We start from the raw sequence: 15,326 nt of genomic DNA on the forward strand, positions 1-15,326 counted from the left end.
TGTGTCAAACCTTTTCTTCGCGCCCCCGTTCGTCCCCCCGTCCTTGTCGAGGGCGCACCTATTTACAAGGTACGGAGGATCATGGACATGCGTTCTCGGGGACGTGGTCACCAGTACTTAGTGGATTGGGAGGGTTACGGTCCTGAGGAGAGGAGTTGGGTTCCATCTCGGGACGTGCTGGACCGTTCGTTGATACTGTCATGTTTTGTCATTTATTATCATGTCTTGTCTCTGTGCTTCCCTTCTATTCGTTTCCCTCTGCTGGTCTTATTAGTTTCTTTCCCTCTTTCTATCCCTCTCTCTCCCCCTCCCTCTCTCCCTCTCTCGCTCTCTCTCTCTATCGTTCCGTTCCTGCTCCCAGCTGTTCCTCATTTTCCTAACTACCTCATTTACTCTTTTCACACCTGTCCCCTATTTTGCCCTCTGATTAGAGTCCCTATTTCTCCCTCTGTTTTCCACTTCTGTCCTTGTCGGATCCTTGTATGATGTTCGCTGTTCTGTGTCCTTGTTCCGCCCTGTCGTGTTTTGCCTTCTTCAGATGCTGCGTGTGAGCAGGTGTCATTGTCAGCTACGGCCGATGCCTTCCCGAGGCGACCTGCAGTCTGTGGTCGCGTCTCCAGTCATTCCTCTCTACTGACGAGTGGATTTCAGTTTTCCTGTGTTTGCTTTCACCTAGATAATATCCAGGATTATTGCTTTTGTCTATACTGGAATAAAGACTCTGTTTTCGTTAAGTCGCTTTTGGGTCCTCATTCATCTGCATAACAATTATATTCTAAAATATATATATATTTAATCCTTCATCAGCCTACACACAATACCCAGTAATGAAAAAGTGAAAACAGGTTTAGACATTTTTGTTAATTTATTACAATAAAAAAAACTGAAATTTCACATTTACATAAGTATTCAGAGCCTTTATGCAGTACTTTATTGAAGCACCTACTTAATACATTTTAGTATAAGGCTGTAAAGTAACAAAGAATGGAATTAAGGGTTAAGGGGTCTCAATACTTTCCGAATGCACTGTACATAGTCAGCAGCCTCTAAGGTGCAAGGTTGAGTACCGGGTAGTAGCCAGTGAGTAACAGTGAGTAAATTTTAGGGCTGGGTACTGTGCGGAGGCCGGTTAGTGGTGAGTATTTAACAGTCTGATGGCCTTGAGATAGAGGCTTTTTCATTTCGATCTAAACAGGATCTAGGAATTCACTGTACTGATGGGTAACAGAAAAGATGAGTGCTTTGTGATTGATGCCTTTTGCTATACATGCGATCTCACAGAAGTCTAATTTGTTATTGTCCGGTACTAGTGATCAGTCAGTACAGTATTCAACTACAATACATACTACAACTACAGTGTGTTCTGAGGCCTTCAGTCAAAGCAGACAAAGTTGTCTAGACAAGGTCAAACACTTCCAACTGTCTATCCTACTCATCTACTACCTATCTACTACCTATCCACTTCAAATAAAAATACTGAGAAAAAGGCTTATAAGCTGATAGATGGCTGTGCTCTCCATTCATGTGCTGAAGTCTTTTCAGGGTCACTCGAAAGCCACTTCTGTGCCGAGAAGTATCTCTGCCGAGAAGTGTCTCGGCCGAGGCAACTAAGCTGACCAACATGTCATCACTATGGCTTTCACTCTGCCTAGCTGCACAAAGAAAAACATGGAGCACACTCATTTCCATATTGCACAGGTCATCATGAGCCAGAAACACAACAAGCTAAATATAGAGATAAACAGTGTGGGATAGAGAAAAAGCAGAATTATTGCCTTCATTCACAAACCAGTTTCCAAACATGTTTCTGATTCATTCTGCCATGAAACCCATTTTTAGTTCAAAACTGATGTTTAGGGCCTCTACAACTTCTGGCTCATACTTTATCTTCATATCCACTTAACTGACATAATCAGATTGCTCAAATTAGCTTGCAATTTGAGATAAGTGCACCGTATTGTGGAGAGCAAAAAGTGATCTTTCATGTTTTTCAGGATGAGTCAAACACACCTATTTTTCAGTGGCAATTGACTAGACTATAACTGACTAAATAGAAAAAACTATAACTAAACAAAAATGGTTTTATTTCATTTTATTAAAAAAGAGTTGAGACTAAATTATCTCTGTGACTAAAATCTGACCATTATATGAACTGGACAGTAATTTTTGGAGAGATTGAGAGCTTTACAGTGATAAGCACAATTAATATTAGCAGCTCAGATGCGCTGTGCAGTTCTGTTCAACAGAGGGAAGGATCCGACACAGCCTAGCCTACATCAGCTGGTGAACTGTAGGGGAGCAAGCGATGAGTGTGGGCAGACAGGCTCCGTTTCAGCTCTGCCTCTGATTATACACATCGTGCACGCAACTCTCTTGCTTCCCCATAGCTATCCAGTCACCACCAGTCTTCTAGTAAGATTTGCCTGCTTATTAAGAAACACAAGCTGCTTTACAAAATAAAAAAACATTAAAGATGCACCATGCAGAAATCACTCCAACATTTCCTTGTTGATAAAATTCTAATAGTTTGCCTAATTTCAGTTTATGTGACAAAACAAGCAGTCATTGTACCATCTAATCCGCTGTGGAATATATTTACCACAAGCACAAATATTGTCTATTCAACCGTTTGAAGCTGGTGTACAAAATCGAAAGTAAAAGACGCAAAAACTAAACTTCTGATCGGGAAGAATAAAAATCGCACACACAGATCTACTGCTTCATAGACTTGCTTTCAACATGAATGAAAGATCAATAACTCACATCTCTATGGGAATCTGGCCTGGTCACCCAAAAAGTTACATACAGTAATGTAGCTTTAATTTTAATAGTAAAACAACCGTCTAGCTATGTTTTTCTCCCCTTTTTGAATTTGTAATCTCGCTCAACCCTCGCACTTTCCCCATTGTATTTTGTAGCCAGGTTCTGTAGCCAACGTACTAGCCTAGTCTCAATCTTTCCTCTAACTATTACCATAAAAAACAAGTTATTACATTTACATTTACATTACCCATAATACCAGCAATAGATTTTTGGTCGCATTTTACATTGGCTGGTCGCATTTTACATTCATAAAGCATATCGCGGGCCATACTAAAACTAGGCTAATTGCGGACCAGCCCATTAGGCTACACCTTTTTCAGTCATGTTACCTCATTAGCTTGCTATAGCTAACAACCTGGGGCTCGTTCAGCAGGATAGAAATATGTAGAACAAACATGCCTTTCTGACATGTTGAATAAGGAATAGTGTCGGCTCTATTCATGGCATTTCTAAAATTAAAGGCCATTTAGTTGACTAAAAGGGCAACACTATTGTGGAATTCAAAAGGACCATTTCCCATTTTGACAGTCTTTGGTATGATTCCGCTGTGGATCGAACTCCCAAACTTACAATCTCAGGGCAGACACACCACAATGCCACTGAGTTGGTTCTATACTAAACTGTGACATGTCCTTTAATTGGTTCCAATTACAGGATTATAAGTTCTCATACCTTTGTTCATGAAACAGGTTGAAAGTAAAACATTCTGTCTGCTAGGCACAGTTCTAACTGAAGCACAGCTTGAGAGGATTTTCCACAGCAATTGTGAACTATTCCACCCTAATGGCTGCTATATTCTCCCAGTTACAGCTGTAGTTAGTCCGAATTTGCTCCTTATATGGGCATTGCAAAGTAGCTTTTGTAGCCATTTGTTTACATGCTCATGTAACTGGTAGGATGTGAACCTCCCAGTCTCCTGCTCCATAACCAAACGTCTTAACAATTAGAGCCCAAAAGTATTCCGCCTTTGGCCGAGGGTGGTTTAAATCGCAGGCAGGGATACCTCATCAATAGAACATTTAAACTCCCCTCCGCTACACTCATCCCAGAAATGTTACATTTCACTCTGTACTAATTTTAATATACTCTGTGATTCATGGCAAGAAGTACTGTATATGGCAGAAATATATTACTTTTAAAATGAAACAATTATAGGAATGACTTTTTGTAGATTAAAGGTTTACAAAATAGTGGCTCAGGTTGCAGCATTTCAGTAAAATAGCTGATAAGGCCCTCACGGGCCAATCTGTGGTGGCTCCACATATCTGCCTCTGTGCCAAATATGGTGTGTTAATCTGAAAATATGTCTTCTGAACTGCAAATGATAACACCGTCTGTGGCCATTTCATAAGATGACTGCCAAGACCCCCATGGGCCAAATCTCTGGGGGCTCCATATGTCATTTTTTTCAGGCTATATAAATCTACCTATGTGACAAATGTAGTGTGTTAATCTCAAAAAAAGCCTTCAGAACTCTAAAATTGTATTACCAACCGCGGCCGTCTATGGTGTATTCATCTCAAAATATTCCTTCTGAACTGCAAATTATAACACCGTCTGTGGCCATTTCATAAGATGACTGCCAAGGCCCCCATGGGCCAAATCTCTGGGGGCTCCATGTCTAAATCTTTTCAGGGTCCATAAATCTACCTAATGGTCAAATTTGGAGCCTTTATCTTAAACAATACATCTGAATACCAAAATATAGTAGCTGTGTCCGAATACCCATACTAATATACTGTATACTAAATACTAAATGAGTATACACCACATACTATCATTTTAGTATAATGTAAACAAACAGTATCCTTTCAGTTGAGTGTACTAGCGCTTCGCCTGTCTACCGGAAGTAGAGAATGTTGCTAGGCAAAATCTTGCTAGCTTGTTAGCATAGCTAATAAATGACCAACTAGACATCTTACAACTTCATTAACAATGTCCATTGAGAACACACAATGAATATACAACTTGGCTATGCTAAGAATGACGTGAATAATCAAGTCAATAAACGTTGGGTAGTTAGTTAGATAGCATATACAGTAGTTACAATACTGTCAAGTTTTATATATTAATAGCCAACTAACGTTAGGTATCTAGCTATATTACCGGACCATACCAGAAATTGCTGTAATGGATATGCTATGTAGCCAGCGTAGCTAAAAATTGTCAGCCAACACAACATGTAACGTAACTTATTTGAAGTCATTACTTTATTATATTGCTCAACATTTACTTTACATTTGCCATAATTAGTTAAAGCAATGAATTTGTATCCTCTCTCATTGGACTTCGGCTGCATGTTTCCCACCATTTGCTTCAATCTGAAAATGTTGTGTAGTCATTTTCTGAGGATATGCATTAGCGGCCCTAAAAGCACAGCAATAGGGTCCACTGCTTGTTTACTTTGGTGAATGTAGTACGACATCCGGGATCTTTTGGCATACTAACTATATCCATACTATGACCAACAAGCATACCACATACTCAATATACAGCATAAATAGTGCAGTTAGTATGGGTATTTGAACACAGCTCTAGTTACAATTTTGAAAAATTGCGGCCACACCCCCTCTGGGGCCAAATCTGGGTTGGCTCCATATCTAAATCTTTTCAGGGTCCATACATCTACATTTACAAGTTTGCACTTTTCACAAAAAAATATGATTGTTTCAGATTTTTGGAGCTAAGCGGCCCACTGGGCTCTATTACACAAAATGGCCATGATCTGTGCAATACAGGGCCTTGCTCCCACATGCTGCTTGTCTCCCAAAAATCATGATGCAAGGTCAATGTACGTGGGGTTCATACATTAACACTACACCAGCAGCTATCCAAATGTGATCTTACTGTATAGAACCTATAACTCTAGGACAGAGCCCCATGCTTAATTAGGCCTCTTGGCTACAATGAGTTCTGAGATGTACTCTGCTGGCACAATAGAAAATAAAAACAAGAAAAGTTTCAGGTAGAAATTGAGGGTCTAGAATGGACATTGCTACTTTCCAAATTAAATGTCTTCTCTGCATTCTATTTCTCAACATTAACCTCAAACTGTGCCAACTAAGAACACCTGAAGTCTGTCCCCTGTGAATGAGCCAATCAAAGGGGCACACTGGCCAAAAGGCCTCTCCAACCATCTGGCAGGATATGACATACAGTATGTGCTGCAGATGAAGTATCAATTAAAGTTAAAAGAGGACAGGCGCCAGGCATGCAGGCAGGCGAGTTTTACACAGATGGTCCCTGTTAGCCTGTCTGACACCTAGCAGATGTGTATCCTAATGCTTCAGGCTTGCTGACTTTGACCCCTTACACCAGCCACTGCTATTGAACAAACTAAGTTTGTACGAGTAATCGAACAAAGTATGATAGAAAGAAACAGTCCCAGTAGGTGATAATCACCAAGAAACTCCATGTTCTTTGCACATTGTCAAAATCTGGGCTCGTATTCCCAAACATGTGAGTAGGAAAGCTAATCTAGAACAAGTTATGTTTTATAGAGATCATAATAGATTAACACACCTACTCAGAGATTCTTTGTGAATACAGGCATTGGCAAATGGTTTCTCAAGACTTTGTGATAACTGCAAAGTTTACATTACAATGACACAAAAGCACAGCACATGATCTAGAAACTAAGTATAGTTTCAAGGAGTTCCAAAGCATTGACAGAACAACTAATTAGCCACACATGGATCTAGACATTAACCATTCAGATGAGTAATGGCATCAGTTGTAGTAATTCATGAAGTCATGAAACTTGGAGAAAATGTTCACTCTGAAAGAAATGACCCTTGAGGACAAACTCTTTCATATGTGCCTTAAAAATGGCTCCACCCCCCCCCCCCCCAAATGTCTGTGCTGCAGCATGGAAAAAAACTAAGACCTTGTTGGAGAGCACAGAGGAGCAATAAAGTACAGCTAGCCTGATTTACAAAGCAACTCCTTCAAAAATATTTTCCTATTGCTGCTCTGCCAGTGTTTAATGATAAGAGCTTCTCCAAAAGCCTAACTGTGGGAGTACAACTGTGTAGGGAGTACATTTTCGGGAGTGAAATGGAAAAGATTAAGCACTTACAAAAACATACTCATGACTAACTTCACTGACTTCACTTTTGAAATACAGCAATACGCTTTTTCTTCGTGCCTCTGCTGAAATACATTTTGAACAATATCTTGCTTTTTAAATCATAGAAATTGTCATATCAAACAATCCTGGTGCAGTAGTGCAAAACACAACTATTTATGACTATTTTCAGTGTAACTCAATTCTGCATTCACTTGGGGGAAGGAATAAAATGTATTTTTTGACCATATCCCTCAGCAAGTCATAAAACACTGTGATGAAGGCAGAGCTGAATGCCAGTGTCTACACATGGACAGCCATGGATGTGAGGGTAAAGATTAATGATGTACACCTGGTTTTCCCCGACTCTAGATTTCATATGGAAGGACCAAACTCCCCCAGGTTTCTCAGTCCATCTGGCTGGTAGTGTGGAAAATGCTCTTTCTTCCCACTTTCCACTATCCCATTCGTTACAGAGGGTGTGGTTTGGAGCTGGAGCTGAAAACATCTCTACACTCAACCGCCACAGATCGGTGGTGTTGAATCGCCAGTGTTAGGGACACAATCTATTCCAGTAATAGATTGTGAAATGTATTCCAGAAGTTTCCATGTCAAGCTAGTTCTATCAGTCTGGAATACAGTGTATTTATTTATACTAACAGCTGTTAGAGGACACTTATGTTACACTAAATGGACAAATGCTAAAATAATATGCATATTAAAACTTGTAAACAATGAACAAGTGACTCTGGGACACTTTGACATGAGCTTCTTGGAGAACACATTTCATTCAGTGCTGCTATTGTGATATGCCTGTTTACACAGGGCTCCAATAAAGCCTTAAATGAACACTACATTGGAATTAGGTCAAACACTTCTCAAATACACCACACGTCCGTGGAGGAAAGCGTGACTGCCCAACTTTGTGGAATGCAGTCCCTTATATGTTCACAACTCTGGTCTGGTAAATGATCTGCACTTGGATTTCATCTTGATGCAGGTATTTCAGGGTTTTTCCCCAAAGTGAGCAACAACAAAAAACAAGTTTGAAACAAGCACTCAATGTCGAGTTGCAGAGATTATGCATTTTAGCGGTTCTGGACCGGTCCCGACTGACATTTTGGTGAACAAAGCAATCTGTGAACGTTGTAGGGTCCTGAGCCTTATAGTGCCAGAAAGATCCATCTGGCTGCTCTCCACTACTACTCTCTCTGCGGAGCAGACTTGAAGTGTCAGGTTTTAGACCACACATTTGCATTGGGAGTGCCATATTTTCTGGCCTATCCAGACAAATAATTGTTTTGCTCTTCCTGTGAGTGATGGAGCCCAGCTTGGGAGACAGCATATGAAAGGTGTCAGTCTAGCAAATCCTGGGATATTCACATCTGGTTCTAGAGCTCTCAACATGAAAAAAATACTCAAAAATACTAATTTCATAGAATTTAAACATGTTAACTTTCCCATGGTCACAGATGGACAAAGCTTCAGCTTAAAGCTGAAGTTCTAACGAGTCTGCACACATTTGAAATGTGTCTCTGCTCCACTCAGTGGGCGTTTGGAAGAAAAATATCTGTCAGTTATATGAAATGGTGCCAATATTGTACTGTCACAAAGTATGATCATATTTATTTTTACAGCTATAAGAAAGGTGAAATCTTATAGTAAATTGTTTATAATTGGAATGGTACTATATTTAGAAAGCATTTCAGTCATTTCGAGACCAATTGCTCCACTTTTGATGAATAGAAAAAAAAATCTAATGATTTTTACATTTTCATAATATTTTGTACTATAAACTTGAGCTTGTGTACTCAAAAGTGACTACACCTCTAATTTAAATATCTTTTTTTAAATACCAGAAAGGTGAATTCCAGACTTTTCTAAAACTATTCAACACTACCAGTTATTGCAGTTATTGTTTATGGCCAGCTCATGAAGAATAATTTGTTTGGAATGCTTTCTAAATATAGTAACATTCCAATTATATTTAGACAGAAATCTACATTTTGCCCTATCATTAAAGGGAAACTCCACAACTGTTCAACCTCATTTTCATTATATATAGCACAACACCAATGTCAACATATGTGAAAATGGAGAATTTCAAAGTTTTGTAGAGAAAATATATAAAGTTAAAAAGTTCTACCCAATGAGATTCACGGTGATGTGGAGAACAAGAAAATACCCCCTCTTGGGCTGTAAAGATTGAAAATTCACAGTTTTTACTTTTAATTCTACCCTGTGATGTCTCAAAAAAATGTATGACCTTATCTTTTTGACTATAGATCATAGAAAAGCTCTGTTTCCGCATATGCAGACACTGGTGTGGTGCAGGAGATGATGAATATGAGGTTGAAAAGTGACGTAATTGCCCTTTAAGCACTCCTCATTTGCCCCACTGTAACTGCAGCAAGTGTAGCTATAACTTTGCTTTCAAACACATGGTGTCTGATATTTATGAGAGATAAACTCAACATGTCAGACAAAACCTATTATTATGCAAGATGTGCTTGCATGCTCACATGTTATAATGAGGCAACCTACCATGGCCAGTTTCAGGCAAACACAAGTTCAAAATTATCACTTACCCTGAGCTGAAATAGCTGTATTCCACAGCCTTTGGTAAAAACAAAAATCTGCAAAATGACAAAGGCCTTTAGGTCATTATCCTCCTGGTATTTCCTCTCTGTGCAGCTGGCTTGTCCAGCTCCCCCGAAGGAAGGCGGATGAGCGTGGTGGAGATGGGCTGATAGACCACAGAGGAGCCTTGGTTATCGGCACACACTGAAACTCAGCACTTCAGAAACAGACTGACACCCTCCCGATCACTCTGCAGAGGAACTGTGGCACTGACTCTAAGGTTGAGATGGAACAAACTCCCAACTTCCTGGAGCACTGCCACCCCTCTTTTCCTCCTCCCACTTTCTCCAAAGAGGGAAAAAATGAAAAGAGTGAGGAGGGGTAGGGGAGAAAAAAAGGAGTCTTAAACAAGAACCAGATGCACAGCCCTGTTTGATCTAAATGTGATGTCACAAACCTAGAGCATGATTCTCCCCTCCCCTCCTTCCTTTCTTTTCTTCCTCCAACGCTGCAGGGCCCTTTTGGTTAACCTGGCAACCTGGAGATCTGGATATTTGTTTCAAAAGGAAAAAACAACAACACAAAAACAGCATCATTAAGTTATCACTCTACTCCTTTGTTTTTTCTCTTGATGTCAAAGTTGAGTCAAGTTTGCAAGCAGTTTAAGTAACTGGCATGTGATTTTAATGTGACGTACCCCTAGCGATTCCCTCTCATTTAGCCATGCTAAATGGAATGACAAGGCTCTTTGAAACTTGGGACAGAGTCTTACCTCTGGGACTTGGTTCAGCTGGTTCTCGCTCTGTAACAGAGAGAGGGTGAGAGGGATAGGGAGAGAAGAAGAGAGAATAAACAGGTCCCGTGCTGTGAAAATAATTCCAGGGCCATTGACTGTGCACAACATCTCAGAATGTGGATGGATGATTTGTTGGTCTGCCAAGACCTTGGTTTGGAGCCCCCACAAATTAGATGATTACACTTGCTTAGTGTCAAGATGTTCTTCAGGAATGTGAAAGACAGTGTTGAGCACTAATGAAATAGTTTGGCACCAGATGGAAATGCAATACTGCTGCTAGTGAAAGTCTGCTAAATGAACCATACAATGCCATGGAACTAATTAAAATACAAAGTCCCTGATAAATGCTTTGTAAAGTTTTTGTTGCAACTTTTTGAAATGACAGTGCAGAACCTCCAGGGCCTAATTTTGACAATTAAAAAAAAGACTGCAATACTCCAAATACTATTTTATAATTTATTCCAACCTCTAATTCTGGGAAGTTTATGCAGGCTGCCAATAATTCATGCAAGGTAAAAGTGCATATACAAAATACATGATATAATGTAACTGCTTTAATTTCACTCTGAACTTGCATTATGGGAATTTAAGCAATTCACAACATCCCAAAAATGTACGAAATGTTAAAATCTAAGCCAATGAGAAGAAGAAAGCCTAAAAGAGTAGCTGTAAGTAGAGGCCGCAGCTGTCACAACGCCTGGAGTGGTGGGTGCGGATTCAAACGCAGAGAGCAGAGGATACTGGGAAACCAGACTTTGTTTCGGTTTCCAATGCCAACGCCCAAAACAACAGGCGAAATAATCACCAAAATGTCCAAGCCAACACAGGGCACAAACAGACAGGAACACTACACGCACAACCTGACTAACAGAAAACAAGCCCACACAAAAACAGGCAGGCCAAACAGGCTTGAATAGTACTGAATCAAAAACCAAATAAGAGACAGGTGCAACCAATAAGACAAAACAAACAGAAAAGGAAAAGGGCAGCTAGTAGACCGGCGACGACGACCCCCGAGCGCCGCCTGAACCGGCAGGGGAGCCACCTTCGGTGGGAGTCGTGACAGCAGCATGTTTCCGAATATGAGCAAACCCAGGCGTTCTCCCAGTTGTCACTGCACTGTTAAATTAACATTTGTTCTTCACATTCATTTTAACATTGCTGAAAAGTTCTACAAGCTATAAACTAAGAAAAATAAGAAATTCCCTACTCCAGCAGGCAAAATCAGGCACATATCGTGATGTAACTTTCTGGTTGTTAACTGGTTTTCTGGTTGAGAGGACGTCACCAAATTACCAACCCGATAAAGACATAATTTTCTGGTTGCTTAAAAGACATTTACAAAACATAGATTTACAACCAGTTTTGCCTGCTGGGACAATGCTAACTGCCTGGAAACCTTCACAGTCTGTCTACTCTAGAGTGCTCCATTATGTGTTTGGGTCCCTGTGCTGTGCTGCAGCCTGTCTGTAAGGTTTTACTAGCACCCCCCAATATGTCCTGCATTGCGTTACACTGTTATGATGGTGCTAGGCAACAGCTTCCCAGAAATGTTGTCGTATCCCACTGAGTTACAAGCTGTGTTAAATACAGACACAACATGCATATTTGAGTGTGCTGTCCAGCTAGCTAAACTGAAAATGTTACAGTAATGAGGGGTGGCTACATTCTTATAAATTATTTAAATTATTTTGTTGATTATAAATTGTTAAAGTGCAGTTCAATGTATTAACTGCCCGTGACTTTCCATGTATGCTGTAAAATAGGCCTAGTTGAAAGTTGGTGTTTAATTCAATTCTTCCTGGTTCATCATCTATCACAGCCAATGTTGTCACCATATATTTCATTACCGACAACCAACCCCCCCCATATTAAGATAGAAAATACTAATGTGAAGTTCGTGGCCTAATTGGTGCCCCATGTCTCTCTACATAAAGACCAAAAGGTCTCAGAGCAAAAGGAAACATGTCTTACATATTTCACGGTTCCGATGTGGCAAGCACTAATGATTGTTGCACACTATTAATGTCTCTCTCACAACTTTAAGCAACTGACCAACATGTCAAGGCAGAGCTCAGCTGACATCTGTGCTAAGAATCTCATTCAACGCATGCCACCTAAGTGACATAATTTGGGTGGATAAAAGCATTCTGAGGGTATTCTCACGGTGCTTTTCAGCTCGTTGGGTTCTATAATGAGAGCCAGCTTTCAGATGTAATACTAACAAGCAGGTTGCTGACAAAATGCAGACTATGGGACTGATTATTTTCAACTCTACAATGGACGAGGATGCCATTTTCTTTAGCATCCAGAGGATTCTCATCCTGATGATTCTATGGGTGTGGTTCAAATGGTGTTCATTGCCTATATGGAAATTACGAAATGGAAATGTTGTTCTTATTCCTAGTCAAGCCGCAAAGATATGCTCAGTGTGCTAGTTTATTTTTTCTATTCATAAGCAACAGCATACTGTCTCTGTCATAACCAAAGTATTCACGTTAGTCTTCCTGTTGGTGCCTCTCCTTGCCTTCCCCCATAAACACATTATCAAAAGGAAAAAACCTGACCACCTTTTGGCTTTCAACGGGAAATGTATGTGTCAGTTAAATCAAATCAACTCAAATCAAATTTTATTTGTCACATACACATGGTTAGCAGATGTTAATGTGAGTGTAGCGAAATGCTTGTGCTTCTAGTTCCGACAATGCAGTAATAACCAACAAGTAATCTAACTAACAATTCCAAAACTACTGTCTTATACACAGTGTAAGGGGATAAATAATATGTACATAAGGATATATGAATGAGTGATGGTACAGAGCAGCATAGGCAAGATACAGTAGATGGTATCGAGTACAGTATATACATATGAAATGAGTATGTAAACAAAGTGGCATAGTTAAAGTGGCTAGTGATACATGTATTACATAAGGATGCAGTCGATGATATAGAGTACAGTATATACGTATGCATATTAGATGAATAATGTAGGGTAAGTAACATTATATAAGGTAGCATTGTTTAAAGTGGCTAGTGATATATTTACATCATTTCCCAACAATTCCCATTATTAAAGTGGCTGGAGTTGAGTCAGTGTCAGTGTCAGTGTGTTGGCAGCAGCCACTCAATGTTAGTGGTGGCTGTTTAACAGTCTGATGGCCTTGAGATAGAAGCTGTTTTTCAGTCTCACGGTCCCAGCTTTGATGCACCTGTACTGACCTCGCCTTCTGGATGATAATGGGGTGAACAGGCAGTGGCTCGGGTGGTTGATGTCCTATGGCCTTCCTGTAACATCGGGTGGTGTAGGTGTCCTAGAGGGCAGGTAGTTTGCCCCCGGTGATGCGTTGTGCAGACCTCACTACCCTCTGGAGAGCCTTACGGTTGTGTGGGCGGAGCAGTTGCCGTACCAGGCGGTGATACAGCCCGCCAGGATGCTCTCGATTGTGCATCTGTAGAAGTGCGTGAGTGCTTTTGGTGACAAGCCAAATTTCTTCAGCCTCCTGAGGTTGAAGAGGCGCTGCTGCGCCTTCTTCACGATACTGTCTGTGTGAGTGGACCAATTCAGCTTGTCTGTGATGTGTATGCCGAGGAACTTAAAACTTGCTACCCTCTCCACTACTGTTCCATCGATGTGGATAGGGGGGTGTTCCCTCTGCTGTTTCCTGAAGTCCACAATCATCTCCTTAATTTTGTTGAAGTTGAGTGTGAGGTTATTTTCCTGACACCACGCTCCGAGGGCCCTCACCTCCTCCCTGTAGGCCGTCTCGTCGTTGTTGGTAAGCTTGATGACGAGCTTGGAGGGCACTATGGTGTTAAATGCCGAGCTGTAGTAGGATGAACAGCATTCTCACATAGGTATTCCTCTTGTCCAGATGGGTTAGGGCAGTGTGCAGTGTGGTTGAGATTGCATCGTCTGTGGACCTATTTGGGCGGTAAGCAAATTGGAGTGGGTCTAGGTAGGGTGGAGGTGATATGGTCCTTGACTAGTCTCTCAAAGCACTTCATGATGACAGAAGTGAGTGCAATGGGGCGATAGTCATTTAGTTCAGTTACCTTAGCTTTCTTGAGAACAGGAATAATGGTGGCCATCTTGAAGCATGTGGAGACAACAGACTGGGATAGGGATTGGTTGAATATGTCCGTAAACATACCAGCCAGCCAGTCTGTGCTTTCTCTGAGGACGCAGCTAGGAATTCTGTCTGGGCCGGCAGCCTTGCGAGGGTTAACACATTTAAATGTTTTACTCATGTTGGCCACGGAGGAGGAGAGTCCACAGGCTTTGGTAGCGGGCCGTTTTAGTGGCACTGTATTGTCCTCAAAGCGAGCAAAGTAGTTGTTTAATTTGTCTGGGAGCAAGATGTCAGTGTCTGCAATGGGGCTGGTTATCTTTTTGTAGTCCGTGATTGACTGTAGACCCTGCCACATAGGTCTTGTGTGAGCGTTTGAATTGTGACTCTACTGACGCTTTGCTTGTTTGATTGACTTGCGGAGGGAATAGCTGCACTGTTCATATTCGGTCGTGTTTCCGGTCACCTTGCCATGATTTAAAGCAATGGTTTGCGTTTTCAGTTTTGTGCGAATACTGTCATCAATCCACGGTTTCTGGTTTGGGAAGTTTTTAATGATTACAGCGGGAACAACTCCTGTCTATAGGCTTGGAGCAACAAAATGGAGGCATGGTCAGATTTGGCAAAGGCAATCACGGAAGTTCGAGTAGCAATGATCCAGAAAGTTAGCAGCAGCTTTGGGGTTTTAGGCTGGGTTTCTGTATAGCACTTTGTGACCTCTGCTTATGTAAAAAGGGCTTTATAAATACATTTTATTTAAATTAGTCGTGAATAAGGATGAGTGAGAATGTTACAGAAGCACATATATCACACACCCCAAAAATGTAAACATTCCCAGTTATTGTAATGGTGAGAGTTTAGCATGTCTTGGGGTATGATATTTGTATCTTTATTTTTCACAATTTATTCAGGATTATCTGTAATCATAGTATCATCCCCATTACTGTAGAAGTGTTAAGAAACATATTATATTCTTATTTTTAACAAGTGACTT

At 40.7% G+C, this 15,326-nt stretch overlaps 1 protein-coding gene across 2 annotated transcripts in view; it reads right to left on the bottom strand.

Moving 5' to 3' along the window:
• LOC124041178 (collagen alpha-3(VI) chain-like) overlaps positions 1-9,744 on the bottom strand; it is an 87,620-nt gene extending 77,876 nt beyond the window's left edge. The window contains exon 1 of one of the 2 annotated variants that reach the window (XM_046358526.1): positions 9,478-9,744. The gene's annotated coding sequence lies outside the window, so the exon portion shown is untranslated. The remainder of the gene's footprint in view (positions 1-9,477) is intronic. The other variant, XM_046358536.1, reaches the window with a different exon arrangement.
• Positions 9,745-15,326: the final 5,582 nt, after the last annotated feature.

The sequence above is a fragment of the Oncorhynchus gorbuscha genome, linkage group LG01 (genome assembly GCF_021184085.1).
Source record: "Oncorhynchus gorbuscha isolate QuinsamMale2020 ecotype Even-year linkage group LG01, OgorEven_v1.0, whole genome shotgun sequence".
Taxonomy (NCBI): Eukaryota; Metazoa; Chordata; class Actinopteri; order Salmoniformes; family Salmonidae; genus Oncorhynchus; species Oncorhynchus gorbuscha.